This window comes from Pinus tabuliformis, chromosome J (genome assembly GCF_031772625.1).
Source record: "Pinus tabuliformis cultivar Carrire ecotype Pingquan chromosome J, CPIR1, whole genome shotgun sequence".
Lineage (NCBI taxonomy): Eukaryota > Viridiplantae > Streptophyta > Pinopsida > Pinales > Pinaceae > Pinus > Pinus tabuliformis.
In genome coordinates this window covers 1,040,372,821-1,040,389,543 of record NC_142295.1, presented here as the reverse complement: position 1 = coordinate 1,040,389,543, position 16,723 = coordinate 1,040,372,821, and the positions used below count along the sequence as shown (strand labels likewise).

At 39.5% G+C, this 16,723-nt stretch overlaps 1 pseudogene across 1 annotated transcript in view; it reads left to right on the top strand.

The window, feature by feature from the left end:
* Positions 1-16,220, top strand: part of LOC149230459 (transcription elongation factor SPT6-like) — a 268,783-nt pseudogene extending 252,563 nt beyond the window's left edge. Inside the window, exons 16-17 of the transcript XR_016248008.1 lie at positions 14,007-14,216; positions 14,330-16,220. The product of XR_016248008.1 is annotated as a transcription elongation factor SPT6-like (transcript). The remainder of the gene's footprint in view (positions 1-14,006; positions 14,217-14,329) is intronic.
* Positions 16,221-16,723: the final 503 nt, after the last annotated feature.

The following is a 16,723-nucleotide window of genomic DNA, read 5'->3' as shown; positions in this document are numbered from 1 at the left end:
TTGTTCTTTGATGCTCTCATCACATATAGCAGGACACACGGGGGTCACCTGAGACAGTTGGGTGAGACACAATGCATCATGGACAGGATAATGACTTCCCAGCTGAGGCATATGGTAGGAGCGCGAGTTGACAGATACATGATTAGGGATGGCGTGACCCACTATAGAGGCAACATATGTCCCGCCCCTGAGTACACACTTAGGGAGATGATCAGGAGAGAGTTGCATGACACACCTTTGGTAGGACATTTCGAGGCATTGTACGAGCATGGGGCACAGTGGATGGTAGGCCTCTTTTACAGGAAGGCATGTGGGCTCCAGGCAGTAATTGGGTACATCACCAAGAGACAGGATAACATAGTCCGATGTGTGATTAGGTAGGAGCAGGGCAGTTTAGCGTGCACCAGATTGATTCATGATACATGGTGTCCATCTATTGGTTGCATACAAGGATTAGTGATGGGGCACGGATGGGCACCAACAGTTAGCAGTGCTTCGCCACAACAATTAGTTATGATCAGAGTGGCGCAATGGCAACATGGCAATTTCCTTTTGGGATTAGCATGGGACCTTGGCATTACAACACTTGACAACTCAACCACCATTATGGATGAGTTGGTCTTTACAGGGGAAGATCACTCGGATCTTCCATTGGACTTCAATTTCGCGGAGGACGTTTCACTTCTTAGTGATTCATTGGGGGTATCAAAGGTGGTAGTGGTTACTTCTTGTGGGCAAGGATCCTTTTTAGCAGGTTTTGGAAGGTACTTTTAGGAGTTCGCTTGTGAGGTGCACGAGATTGGTTTTCTGGTAGAGCAACTTCTTGAGGAGTTGGTTGGACTTTAACATTATCAAGATGCTTTGCTTATTGGCAGTATGCAGAGGGCCTCTAGTGTCTATTCCTTGTTGGTGAGTGAGTGGAGCGAGAGATGCTTCACGATGACTAGGATGGTTTGGGACCCCACTTGAATCAACTTGTGGAGTGACAACATGCGATGGCATTGCTTGAGGGCAAGCAATCTTGGGGAGGGGAGACTGTAATGTCCCCACATTTTGGATTACTAGGCAAGGTGGTTAGGAGGGTTTTCCAGAGCTTGTGTCAACGTGGTCATATGAGCATGATTACTCCATTGGTGGGCCTAGAGGGTTTTAGAGGAGTTTTATGGGTCTGACTGGGATCGCTTACCATATTTCATCATCAAGATCAATTCCGCACGGTTTGCTCTTGGTTTTGTTGCATTTTGACGATTTCCGTAAAAGGGCGTTAATAACAGGGATATTTTAATTATTTATACTTAAGATGTTGTTTCAGGCCGATTACTTGGAGAAACACTTTAGTGTAATGGCTCGTTCGAATTAAGGTGAAAAGATCTACATGGCAAAATGAAAAAAAATGGGCTTTGGGTGGCTAGTGTGACCACAAAGGCGAATTAAGCATTTTCTGGCATTAAAAGTGACTTTAATTAGTTTATAAAAGTCACCTTATTAATTAAATAAAGGAAAAGAGCTTTTAAATATTTAATTAGAGGGAAAAGATTAGTGAATTATAAAATAACGAAAAGAAAAGAAAACGGGGAAGGTGAAGGTGAAAAGACATCCCTAAACTCATTAATTAAAGAAAATGAGGAGACTCTCCTCATACGTGCACTGTGTGAGTTTGAAGAGAGAGCTCTTGGAGAGAGTTGGAAGAGGAAGTTGAGGGATTTGGAGCCCTAGCTTCCATAGTAGACTTCAGTGTTGCAACGAGACACCCTAGTTTGGGATTTGTGAGTGAAATCACTCAGATTTCACCATTGGGCTTCAATGGAGAACAAGGTTTCCAGAAAAATATGGAGGTATTAATGTGTTATCAGTTGATTTTAGAAGTTTATTTGGTGTTCTCTATATCTCTTTTGCAGATGGAGGACCTATCAGAAATCCGAGCCTGAGAATCGAGCTTCAAGACTCAAAACAAGGCCGAGTTCAAAGTCTGGTGTGGCCTTTCCCATTGTAGTGGCAGTTTGCAGACACTAGGAGTTCGATTTACTATTTGGAAGGAGCAGCACGAGTACCCAGACTGGACTACTCCTTTATCTCATTTCTGGACGGGATACCCATGTCACCTGGGCTGCGTATTGTTGCAAAACTGAGGGTAATGGCCATGGAGCAGACTTAGTAGCTTAACCAGGCCTAATAACTTAACTCTGGGCTGTGTATTGTTTGGAGGATGGAACGTATGAACTGGAGGAGATAAGACACTGCTACAGGCAAGTCGTATCACATGTTTGGGGCATCAAATCACTTCTCAAGGGGCTGCATTTCCTTTCTGAGCATAGCCACAAATTCTGGAGCATTATAGACACAGTCAAAGAGCTATTCCTCGATGTTGTAGCATCATTAAGGTGACTGTGTACTGTCCCAAGGCATATTTGAAGAGGATTGCTGCTGTCAAAAGACCCTGGTGCAATGTGAAACCCTGTAGCCAATTTCTGGAACAGCGTGTGGGTTGTTGGAGCTCTCTGAGGCTGTGTTGGACAGTGTGTAGCAGTGGCACGACTTAGTATGCAAAGGGGCCACACTCCCAACAGTTTCTGAGCAGTGTATGATATTTTTATATGTGTGGGAGCACCATTTCTATATCTGTTAACAACCACAAATGCCAGGTGCCAAATCGTTATCTCTGTTGCGTATTTCATGTGTTGGTTGGTAGTATGAGGACCATTGTGTAGTTCTGGGCCAGCGTATTTAATTATGGGCGATGTCTTCATTACCAAAGGCTGAAACGAAATGCTGAAGGGACTGTTATTTGCATTTAAAATTCATTCCAAGGCTGCAAATAATTATCAGGTTCTACTGTCCCAATAAGCCCTCTATATTTAATTTTTTTTACTGAAGAAAATACTTTCTATGGATGTCATTCCCTCATATCAGTTGTGTATTGAGTTCTGAGTTTATCACAAGCATTATATATATTTATTTGAAATCTGTTCATGAACAATAAACTCTGAGAAAAGCATTCTGGGCATGAAATTCCCTATTAAATCATCTACAAAAGTAGGCACTTGAACTGTTTGATGGAAAGCACCAGTGAAATTTCTTAAAACACAAACTCAAAAGTAGTTGAAACTTGGATAATTCCCAGAAAGAATACTACAGTTTGTAGTAATCAATCTATCCAGGCAAGAAGAGAAGAAATCCCACCCTTACAAGAAGGATTCATAGCATGAGTGATTGCCATGTAATTTCACTTTATCTATGAAGGGATATGCAATGAAGGGATACACAAATGCTCCTGCCCAATAAATCAATCTATCCAGGGTAACTTACCTTATAGTATTCATAGCATGAGTGATTATGAAGGATTACCTCTATCTCATGACACTCACTAGAGAAATAAGGACATGACTACTTAAAACGAGGATAGCTAGTTTGACTGAAACTTCAAATTTTTTCGTTTTGCCTCTCCCTGAATATATTAAATAGCAACCCATAACAATTAAGGGTTAATTGGAACATGTAATCATCATTTGGAAACAGGTCAAGCTTGCGTGTGGATCCTATTACTAGTGTTATTGGGGAATAATGAATTGGGGAAATACCGAATCAGGTTGGGTTGGTCGAAGGTGTAAAGGAAGAGAGGTAGGGGAGAGGATAAGTATGCATGACAGACAATTAGCCGACAGAGAAGTAGGTGTAAATGACTATTAAGGCGAGAAGTAGGGGAAATCACAATGCTTGTAGTAGGCATCAATTAGGCGTAAAGGAAGACGTTGAGAATGTTTTGAGTAGCAGCGAGTTAGGTTTGGGTTAGGTACTTATCTTGATCTTACGCTGAGGTGGGGTCAAGATTACAATCAACAACATAAACAATTGTTGTAGCACCATGGTCTAAGATGGCTTAGCTTTCTGGCTTGACTGGCTTGGATGATTTGGACGACAAAAAATCTTCTTCCCGTTGTAGCAAGCAAGCGCCTTTGGTCTTTAATTAGACCCTTTCCTTACTAAGAGGAGGTGGTTTCAAGTTCTACTTTTCAAGTCATGGAAGTCATGTACATGCGATTAACTGTCACAATTTTCTCTGGGCTTCACCTGAAAAAGTATAACTTGCTTTCAACGATAGTGGTGGGGTTATGCACATATATAATACATCGAGTGAGGTAGGGAAAGAACAAGCAACTTAGGGAAGTAAGAGAGCTACGAGTTTAGGCAAGGTAGATAGAGAGAGCTACGAGAGAGGATGGCTAATCAAAAGAATGAGGGTGCGCAAGAAAAGTTTGTTTCACAAAGCATCTACAAGTTGGGTCCATGTGATGAACAATTCCCTTTGTGTATCTCCTACTTGCTTTTTTTGCTGCAAATAACCGGTTGCTAATTTCCATGCCCAAGCACTTGTGGGCTTTGAGACGTGAATTTAATGACATGATGTGACTCGTGAGTATCTGTTGCTTGTGATGCACTAGATTGGAGTTTGAATAAGGGATTCAACACAACCCATGGGAGAACATATGTGTGGATATCATTATTTTACTATGTACACCATTGGTGTCTTCTTCCTTACCTTTGCCCAACACAAGCAACACTTTGTTGCAAATCTATTCTTGTGTGCAGTTATGACGTATTGCATGATGTTGTGATTCTCTTTGATTTTCTTGAGCATGGATACAACTTACATATAATGACTTGTTAGCTTTTCGATTGTGGCCATGGTTGCATTATAGTCTAGTGGTGAGGTAGGGAACTCTATCACCATCTATTGTTCCAGGTCTTCTTGATTCTTTCCTGGTTTTTTTTGGTTATGCATGTCCTACATTTCCCGAACTTCTTGTTCTTTGTCCTTTTCCTCCTCTTTTCCTTCATCTAAATGGCAAATGTGAAGGGAAACAATGTTGGCAAGTAAACCCTACATTTTGTCATATTCAACCTAGTTGTTGGTTGAGGCCTTGAGGCATACACCATTTTGATTAGGTAATGTGTGTGACTAGGAATAAATGGTCCATGCAGTTGAGGCTATATTTTGAGTCCAACGAGTGGTGCCATTAGTGAAGACAATGTGACTGGGGGTATCCAAAACTATAAGGGAAGCATGATGAAAGAAAGGTATGAGATGCAAGTGAAACAAGATATATCAATAAAACAAAATATCTGAAATAGTTTCAATGTTCATGTATGTGGGTGTATTTGCAGATGAAGTGAAGGTGTTATTGGGAGATATGGGACTCTCTTGTGGTAGAGGCTAGTGTAGTATCGACATTTAGAGTCCTGATAGAAACTGGTGGAGTGAAGTCTCCAAATTGCATATTCTGACTATTCAAATGATGAACAATGAATGGATCTGATATTGTTTAGGCCTCAACATCCTGCGCAAGGGATGGGCATGCAATTAAGCGAGAATTGAGAGGAATTTGCTGGTAGATTACTACAAGGGCATCGTAGCACTGGTAAATGAGAACACTAATAGGAGTCAAGGTTTTGCATATGGAAAAATGAGAAGGGATGATCAGTCCTACAGGGGGTCACGTGAGTTGGGGGGGAGTGGTAAGGACTGTAGGAAGGGGTTGTTTAGCAAAAACCGAGTTTGGTAACTAAGGGACACTAATTAGTCAGGTGACCTTTCATGTGGCACAAAGCACAAGGATGGGAATGTTCTGTACAAACATCTCGGGATGGCTTAGGAGGATTGATGGAATCTTTGGAGACTTGTAGGAGGAGCATTGGACATATCTCGTGGATTACCCTTGCATTTGGAGTCTTGCTTGTGGACAACATCACCTTGGAGCTTGAGATGTGTCCCTAGTGTAGCGCTCGACATGTGTGAGATTACATGTTATTATTGTAGGTTGTTTGCAAATGCATTGGCCTACATATGTATTGTTGGCGTGCCTTCCTTTTCATGTATATAGAAAAAGGAGAGAGTGTTTCACTTACTCATCATTCTTGTTCATTCTTGTTTATAGATGTGATCAAGAGGAGTGCACTAGTCATCCTTTCTCTCATGGATCTACTTTGTATTTGATCTCTCTCTCTCTCTATTGGAGTTGCTAGGGTTTTTTTATCTCATGGGAACATCCTAAAATCTGGGGTTAGGGTCTTATCCCTTGGGAGATTTGGTGATTAGGGTTTTGAGATAAAACCATAAGGCGTAGTTGTTGAAATAAATAAGAGGATTCTTATTTCCTGAGAGGAGTTGCTTGAATGATTCATGCTTGTTGGATCTCCTTAATTGAGCTAAGGTTTTCATTGTTTTCCCTGGCCAGGGTTTTGGACAGCTAGTGGATTATATTAGCCTTGTGAGAAGGCTATGGTATGTAGTATGTACCTGAGTTTAATTCAATTTTCCGCAGTTTGTGTCAATTGCAGATTTCCTTTTAAACCGTTCTTCATGGTTTTTTATTTCTAGCAAGATATGTCTTGCTGATTTCACATAAGTAAAGGGTGATTATGTTAAGTGATTTATTGTGTTAATTGAATAAGACAATAGCTTTTTTTGCTGCTGTATTTGCTATTTATAGCTGTAAATGAGTATTTCTAGATGTGGTTTATGCATGATCAAATTCCCCTAGAGGGCTGAAATTTACTGGAACACTTTGGTCTTTTTCCTATTGGATTGATAGCCTAGATGTTTGGTTTTGTTAAGGATTGAAATATTGTCTGCTGCTGCTGCTTTATCTTTACTTCATGAGAGCCCTAAGGCTAAAAGTTCACAGGTTTCAAATCTGAGAATCTCTTGTTAAGAGGTTCAATTTCTGTTTTGCATTAACTCTGTAAGTTTAAACACTAAAGTATCAGCATGGTATAAGAGATTTTGTGTCTGAGATCACTCTAGGTGTAAAAGGGAGTTTGTATTTCGGTTGGAGATTAGCTGGGTGAAGTAATTGACCTCACTGAGGTTGATTCTCGGTGAAATGCTTGATTGCTTGGGAGAAGCACCTTGACCTTTGGAAGGGTTGTTTCTTTTCCATTTTTCATATTTTCAAGCATGGATATGGCTTTGGTCTCTTGCTAACACAGTGTTGGATGGTATGTGGATAGTGGAGCTTCAATACATATTACATATGACAGGTCTTATTCAACATGATTCAAGAACAGGAGGGAGGCATGAGTGTGGAGCTTGGTGATGATGCTACTTATCATGTTAGAGGAGTTGGTTCCATTTTCTTTGTGACACATTTAGGTAATGTTCTTGAGTTGGATGATGTTTTGTATGTTTTTTCTTATCCCATTGGTCGAGCGAGTACTTTCCTTATTTTATTCCTTTATTACCCATATGTGATAGGAGGGCAATGGCATAGAGTCATCTTGTTAGGTTTTCCAAATTCTACCAAGCATAGTGAAGATCTTTTCTTGCATCTTAGCTAGTATTGCTTTTGAGTGGTACCAACAACCAACTAAAATACCCATTCTTACCTTTAACTAGATTTAAGAAAACTTCTTAGATCTTTTCTTGCATCTTATTCAACATGATTCAAGAACAGGAGGGAGGCATGAGTGTGGAGCTTGGTGATGATGCTACTTATCATGTTAGAGGAGTTGGTTCCATTTTCTTTGTGACACATTTAGGTAATGTTCTTGAGTTGGATGATGTTTTGTATGTTTTTTCTTATCCCATTGGTCGAGCGAGTACTTTCCTTATTTTATTCCTTTATTACCCATATGTGATAGGAGGGCAATGGCATAGAGTCATCTTGTTAGGTTTTCCAAATTCTACCAAGCATAGTGAAGATCTTTTCTTGCATCTTAGCTAGTATTGCTTTTGAGTGGTACCAACAACCAACTAAAATACCCATTCTTACCTTTAACTAGATTTAAGAAAGCTTCTTAGATATATTCTCCTTGTTGTTTAGTAACCAGAGGTAATTTTCCTTATTTAAGGGTTTTTTTTTATTGTCTCGTGGTTGGGGTGAGGGCAACCTGTATATAGGTTTTCTTCGCCTCCCTCTGATCCAAGAGGGAATGACTTGGGATGTAGCTGCCCCCTGCTGCATGTGTAAGGTATAAAGGATGGTCCGTCCCATGTTGCAATGGGTGTTGTTTGTCGCTTTGATCCTCTTGATCAAATCCCCACCAAAGTATAGTGACTTAATTCTTGTTGGTATCCACACTGTTATCAAACCAGAAGCGTTGACACCTACATTTTCAGGGATAGATCTAATTCCTCTAGCAAGTTATTGATAAAAGGCTGTTAGGTATACCTTGTAGTTCTAAGTCAAAGTGTTAAGTTCTAGGCTACTATAGTGAGTAAGAAGTTCTACATGCATGGAGTAGGTTCTATATTTCTCTAGATAGGAGGAGTTAGTTCTATTAGATACAAGGTGTTAGCTCTATATTTATAAACAAGTATAAGGCAAGAGTAATTTGTTATTCCTGCTGTTTCCTACAATTCCTACTTCTATTGCTTCCTTTCTGTTATTTCTTCAGGGTTTCTTTCTTTGTCAGAGTCTCTAACTTAAGAGCTAAGGATCTCTTCTTTCTAAGCTGTTAACTAAAGGATAAATACTAGAATTAAGGAGAAAGATATAGACCTAAATACTAGTTCTTTCTATCTATTATACCTAAAGACTAGTTCCTTCTCTCTATCTATCTTATTCCTATCTATCTGAAAAGGGCTGACCTGCTCCTCCTTTCTCCAAGCCTACCTATACTGATGGCTGTACAAGAAATAATTTTAACTTCACTACCCTTGTATAAAACCTTAACTTTAGAATTCTTTTATTTCAGTAATCTTAACTGAAAGGATGGAAACTATATAGAGGAGTTAATATTTGATTGAGAACTAAGCATAAGATACAACAACTACTACTTTCTATCTGCGTTCGTATTTCCTTGTGCTGAATATGAGGAGTGATGGGATTGAGAATAGTGATTGTTGAGTGAAAGGTTAATTCGCTTCCTCTTTATGGTCAGGTCTGATATGAGTTGTAAGGGCAGGATATGGTAATAGATCCTAAGCATATAATAAGAGGGGTTGCGCTAAAGGGTTCTGATGTAGCCAACAACCTTCTTTTATGGGTCCTGCTACCTTCTATCTCCATCTGACTTACCAGCAAGCAAGGTCTAAATTAATGATGAGCTGAAATGCTTGCTTCTGCTGTTAAAGTAAAAGGGCAGGGTCTCTCAAATGGATTGATCCTTACTGAACTGGTCTCTAAACAATTCCTACTCTCTAAACTAGTCCTATGAAAACAATACTATTCCTACTCCCAATAGAATACTTAAATAGGGTATAGATTTATACATAATATAGAAATACGTTTATGCTATGAATTTGCTTTGTTAGAGTTAATAAGTCTTAATCTTAACCCCTATCGAGAATTAAGTATAGAGTTTAGTCTTAATCTGAATTCCTATAGAGAATAAGAAGCCCTCAACTACAACATAATAAGGAGGAGCCCTTTACAAAGAAGGTATATGGCATATGCTATATAGAATAATAATTATAATAAGGAACTGATATACTGAATAAGAATTAGGAGCCTTAGAGAGTAGAATGAGGATAGGAATCCCTGCTAAGCCACTGGTTGAGAATATATCCTACTTGGTTTAAACAGATCCCACTTTGTGGAGAAGAGATCCTAGTATGTGGTATAGATACTATGTAGCTTGATTACCTCAGGATCCTTGGAATAGCTCATGGTTTTTGTTTGGTACATGAAGCATTATATTTGTGTTTCCTTCATCCAACAGGAAGAATAGATGAAAGAAACAGAAAGATTAAAAGAAATAAAGGACCTTTCTTTTCGAAAGAGGGAAAGCCTATGATGCATGCCCTAAGCAAGAGTAGCTTTCAGGAGCAAAGCGTCTCAACTGACCATAGAAAGGTATTGGAGCTCCATTATAGATTCTCAAGTACCCCACTCTAGGAAAAAAAATTAACACACAACAAAGGGTATAGAGATTCTTGTCCATATCCTTAAAGCCTACTACCCTCCACATTTCCTTCTTAGCATTATGGCCTACCTTTAAAACAACCAACCTTGGAACCTGAATCCATTGCAATCTCAATAGCAAGAAGCCAAAATCAACCCTCCGTAAGAAACAGATAATAGAGGAAGATCAGTAAGGGAGCACCATATATCACTATGAGTAGGCCATACCCCACACTTTGACAAGTCATATATGTTCACCTCATTCAAAATATATTCTGCTGAGCACACCTCCTTCATCATCTTAGATCCCTACCTTACCCACTCCTCTCCCATCTTCGGACATACCTAGCAAAAGGAAACCATACATCAAGTCAGAAAAGAAGGTTTTTCATAGATGGCCTGGGGATGAAGATCCAAACCCCTCTTCAACCTCTTCATAAGGATCTGAGACTGAACTAGAACTTGAACTCCCTTCTCATCATATTAGTCATAGCTTATCATCCCTCATTAGAAACACAATGTCGAGGAACTAATTACGAAGTATAACTACTTCCTTGACAAAAGGAAGATATTAGTAACACAAACAACATGAATCAATTTTTAACTGTACACCACTTAGACAGAGGGAAACACAAATATACAAGGAATTACTCCAGATTCCAGGAGGAACTATAAACAACACACCTAGAAGTAACCTTTTATAACCTTGAACTACGGGAATTTTAACTCAATAGATAACCTACTTTTCTAACCTTGGCCTAGAACAATCTCACCAAAGCCTACTGAACTTTTATACCCCTTTATCATCACTTTCACCTAGAGAGCTGAAACCTTGTCCACCTAGCAAACTTGCATGTAGTAAACCCTACACACTTACTGATCACTTGCACTGTGATCACTCACTCACACACTAGATATTGTTGTGGGGGAATTATGCATACTGGTGAACAAACACGTAGTGATTGGTTCTATTGAATTTATATTAGAATTAGCTTGAATTTTGGGATTTTACAATTGACCACTCTGAGACCTGTAGAATTCATAGGGAGATCCTAGAGAGATTTTTATGTTCCGACAGCCAATACTTGAAGTGTCCCGTAATCCTACTCAATTCTTACCAATCCTAGGAAAGAAGAGACAACAAGGGCTCCATCAATCATTTCAAATCATTGGTGAGGAAAGACATAACATCAATTACCTCGTTGTTACAACTTAGGACCATTAGGAAGGAAGAGAGGGCGAAGAAGCCCATACCATCATGAAATCATCTTCTCATGAAATTGATTATCTCGGACTTGCTATTTATTATATTCCTTTTATTATACTGCCTTGGATTACTTACAGGAATTAGTCAGAGAAAACACCTGCCCCTGAGAGCACTGATCCCACCCGGCCAAGGTTCTATACTTGGCTCCTAGCTACGAATTTTTACTTCGACATGTATTACTTCTATCGAAATTGACCAATAAGCCTATCCAAGAATTCCAGCGAATTAGGAAAGAAGCCAAGAACAGAAGCCAGTTCGATGAGCCAGCCATGCAACAATTGTTCAACACTTCTCTTTATGCAGCACTCATACAGAGTTATGTCTGCAAGATTGCATCACCATATGAAGAAGAGTACATCACCGTGGAAATGGGAACACTAACCTGAGATAGAAATCCTCGATACAACCTACAAACCAGGTTTTTTTAAAGGATTGCTAAACTGACCTCACTTTTCTTCCTAATATCTTGACTCCTTAACTAACTCCCTGGACTTTATTTACTTGGTAGAGACACTCTAGATATTAGGTTATATTAGGAGCAATAGGAAGACAAAGATAATAATAAAAAATTGATAAAGAAAAGGAAATATAATATACTAGTAACCCCTAACTAACAAGCTATACCTTATACACAGTGTTCCATGGGGATGCATCCCCCAGGGTGGGGTGCACACACCTCACTTTTCACACACACTTGGGATGGGGGTGCTTGGGGAAATGTTTCTCCACATACCCTTTTTGGGGGGACGCAGGGGGAAACGTTTCCCCAGTGTGGGGGACATGTTTCCCTAAAAGGGTTGCTTGTGGGCATCTACCCTCAGAAAGGGTTAGGTGTCCCCCCCTTAATTTTGCTTGAAAACAATGATTTATGAGTGGGGAAACATAATATTCAACCTTAGGGCCCTACTAAGGCTATGTAATTCATGGTAATGTTAAATTCTTAAAGTAAATCAATTTAGAATCTAGAATGATTTATGGTGAATTTAACTTTTAAATCCATGTAGATTCTGGAATGGTGAATATGGATCAATGTATTTCATTATTGAATCTTGTGTTGTATGGATGAATGATGTATGTATCAGTAAGAATGATGATGAGTATGAATCAATGTATTTCATTATCAGTATGGTAGAGAATATTCAACCTTAGGGCCCTACTAATGCTATGTAATTCATGGTATGTTAAATTCTTAAAGTAAATCAATTTAGAATCTAGAATGATTTATGGTGAATTTAATTTTTAAATCAATGCAGATTCTGGAATGGTGAATATGGATCAATGTATTTCATTCCCAGTATGATAGAGATGTTGTAACATAGTGTAATGTAATGTAAAGTAAACATTTTAACTCTGTCAAAATAAAAATAATAATTAAAAATAAATAATCCTATAAAAATAAAATAATAATAAAAATAAAAATGACCCATAGTGTTGACCTATGGTATTCATATTAAACGAGCGGGGCAATTAAACCAGCCTAGATCCATCTTAACTCTGGATCTACCAAAGCCCTGGGCACTTGGTAGATCTGGAATTAAGATGGATCTAGGCTGGTTTAGTTCAATTATGTATGGATCAATGTATTTATGTTTTCATTATTGAATATGAATTTTGACTCTGGGATGTCTCCCCACACCCATCTCCCCGTCCTGGATTCTTGCTTATAAATCAGAAGGATAGAACAAAAGGTATACACAACTTGGACTTATGGATCAGAAGGATAGAACAAGTGGTAAACATAACTTAGATTTATGGTCAACAAAACCAACCCAGGAAATCGAAATTTAGGATCACTGATGCAGATTACAGAACAGGAACAACGCCCTTTCATCCCTGCTTTTGATACCCTTGTCTCTACCGTAGGGAAATAGGCAAATCTATTATTATAGGATGCACTATTCGCACTGAAGTGATGCTGAGATCTTGATTCTCGCTGATCATTGGGTGTCTTGTGATAGATTATTGAGATTGTTTGGACCAATCGATGAGTGGTGATCTGATTCTGATGATGCATGCTAGTTATTGAGATTATATTTGCCAAGCATTGTCAAGGATCGAGATGATGGCTAATCATGTAGCTATAGGATTGATTTCGATATCCTTTAGCTATCATGTGTTGTTTACGGGGATCTTCAATCGCATCAGATCAACTCTTACCTTTACGGGATCATATTAGTGAATAGGCTGCTCTCATTACTTGGACTCTCAGAGTCAATATATTGAATCATTAGTTAATGAATTGGAAACGCGTTCACTTTTATATAGTCTTTTTGGTTAAGGAGTTGATGACGCGGTGGCTCTGGTGAGTCCAAAGGGTCTAGACATTTTGCTCTGGAAAATACATTGGATCAAAGGAGCAAAATCCACAGGAAGTTATAATATTCATGAGATGTTTTCATATAATATGAACTTCCTTACCATATGGGACTCTCTCCTTTATTATCAAATTTAACTCACAATCGTTGCTGCGTTGAACCCCTTTCTCGATCCTTAAACGACTAGGAATGGTATCCCAATCAGGACTAAACTATTGAACAAGCATTTTCCTCTCAAGAAATTAATTTGTTCAAGCAGCAATGCTGAGGCATTCTTGAGGGGTGATACCTAGTGCTATATATATATATATATATATATATATATATATATATATATAACTTCAATCAACAGGTCAAGTCTTTTATTTTTGGATTTCTTGCAGTGCCATTGAATCCGCTGCTGTTGATTTTTTAAGCTGTCCAACATTCATCTTTTACCTTTTATCTGCTATAAGTTTTGATTTGGTTTTTATTGTTAACATAGCTTTCAGAGTTTCTGTTACTACGTTTGGTATAAAATTGAACAGGTTGAATTTACTTATCAATAACGTCCACTAAAATATATCTGGTCCCGTCTTCCAGGCTCTTTTGGACAAGGATGCAGGAGAAAGTGTGATCCGCCCCAGCTACCGAGGACCGTCTTATCTGACACTAACTTTGAAAGTCTGTGATGGAGTTTATGCTCAGAAGGACATTGTTGAGGGAGGCAAAGACCACCGGGATTTTACGACTTCCCTTCGTCTTGGGAAAACACTATCGATTGGGGAAGATACTTTTGAAGATCTTGACGAGGTTTGTTCAATGCAGAATTACATTGGTTATGATACATGTTTATAGTCTAAAATGCTTAAATTTCTTAGTAGCTTTAGTTTAATTTATGGCTTCTCTGTTAATGTGAACTGCAGGTCATTGACAGATACGTGGACCCGCTAGTGAGCAAACTGAAGGAAATCCTTGCTTATAGGAAATTTAGAAGGGGCACAAAAGCGGAGGTTGATGATGTGTTGCGGAAAGAAAAATTTGAAAATCCAACAAGAATTCCATATTATTTATCTGTTTCACATGAATATCCCGGTGCTTTTATTCTCTCTTATATCAGGGGCACAAATCCGCACCATGAGTATGTGGGGGTATATCCTAAAGGTTTCAAATTCAGAAAAAGGATGTTTGACAATCTTGACAAACTTATTTCTTATTTCCAGAAGCACATCAATGATCTTGTTCAGGATTCTCTTCCTCCAATAAGATCTGTTGCTGCAATGGTTCCCATGAAGAGCCCAGGTCCAGGAGGATCTGCAGGAGGAGGTGGTTCTGGTGGTTCTGTTGGCAGTGGCTGGGGAGGTTCTGCCACAAATAGTGGTGCAGGAGGGGACGGTGGATGGCAGGGCCACTCAGGTACAGACTGGGAGAGGTCCTCAACACCAGGTTCAAGGACCGGTGGAAATGATTTTAATCATAATAATGCCAGCGGTGGACCTCCAAGTGGTTTGCCTAGGCCACAACATGGTCGTGATAGGGGAGGTGGAGGAAGAGGGGGTGGTGGTCGGTTTGGCAGTTGGAATGAAGGAAGAGAAGGTGGTTTTGGTAGGGGCAGGAACGATGGTAGGGGGGGAAGTATGAGAGGTAGATGGAGTGACGATGGAGTAAATAGAAGGGGAAGAAATAATTTCAGGGATAGAGGTGTTGGAAGGGGATCGTATGAATCAAACAACAACACTAGATGGGGGCAAAGTCCTAACGCTAAAGATGCCGGTGGAAGCTTTAGTAACCAACAGGGGGGTGATGTATGGGCATCGAAAACTGATGAGTGGGGTAGCAATTCAGGCAACAGGATTCAAGATTCTCCTGCTAGAGGAGGTTGGACCGTGAGCTCAGGCGAAAGCGGATGGAGCAAACAAGGCAATGATGGGCATGATATTGGCAAGTTGAGTGATGGCTGGAACGCTGCCAAAATTAATGATCGAGATGCCACTTCCAAGGATAATGAGGGTGGATGGGACTCTGCTTCGAAGGGTGTTATTAGTGGGTGGGATTCAGATCCCATTAGTGGAAACAGTGGATGGGATGCCCCTATTAAAGCTGGTCACAATGATGGCAGAATGAATTCTGTCAAGAGCAGTGATAAGTCTAGCGTTGGGTGGGGTGGTACTGAAGCAGCCATGGGCCAGCATAGACAGTCTACAGCTGATGGCTGGGGTAGTAATGAAGCAGTCAGGGGCCAGCATAGACAGGCTATAGCTGATGGCTGGGGTAGTACTGAAGCAGGCGGGGGCCAGCTTCAACAGGCCGCAACTGATAGCTGGGGAATGGTTGGAGGAAAGGAAATTGATAGTGCACGAAAAGGTTGGACAACAGAGACGGATGGATGGGGTGACGGAACAGCTCAAAAAGCAAATGCTGGTGGTAGCGGGTGGGTTTGAAGGGAGAAGTGCAATGTTAGCCTGTTGTAATTATAATTAACTTTAATGTCCCCGTTTGGTGTGGACTTAGACCTGTAGGTTTTGAGGCTAGAGGAGATAACAATGTATTTCTGGGCAGTCATGTTGCAGTGTTTGCTGTAACTTCGTTACTGCGTTTGAAGCAATTTTATGTATTGTCACCTTGCTCAAAGAGATGTTTCATCTTCTCTCAAAAAATGAGATGGACTTTACATTTTCTTTGTGAGGGTTTGCTGTTTTTATTTTTGGGTAATGCTACTGCAATAATGTTTACAGAACGTTATTTTGATGGCTAAAAACAAGATCCTTTTACGTTATAGTGGACGAGTCCCTAAAATAAAGAGGTGAATTGTTGGCACAGGTTTCGAGGGCCTTACAGTTCAATATCCCTTCAAAGAACATTAACGCACATTTATGTTATTATAAACTATTTTACCAAATAGTTACATTGGATTTATGAAGAACGAAAGAGTCACGTTGCTGCCAATAATGAAAACTGCACATTAATGATGACACTACCATTGCGGCCACCGTGAATGAACTGTTCTTTTGTACTTTAAATACGTAAAGGGATTGGATTGATCCCACTTTCTGCATTAAGGGCTTCCATCTTACTCCATAACTTTATGCTTTGATGAAAAACAGTTGCAAAATGAACAAATTGCGGATATAAAACTTAGCGAAAATATTTTATCATGGACTTGTAAACTTTCAAATATCCACCCCACTGACTTTATAAATCAAATTATTTAAGGCCTAAGTAATGATAGTCGGCATATATCATCTAATTTATCATTGATAATAACAATCTATTCACTCTATTCAAAAGATCCTGCTTGGTGAGAACACATGTTTAGAACA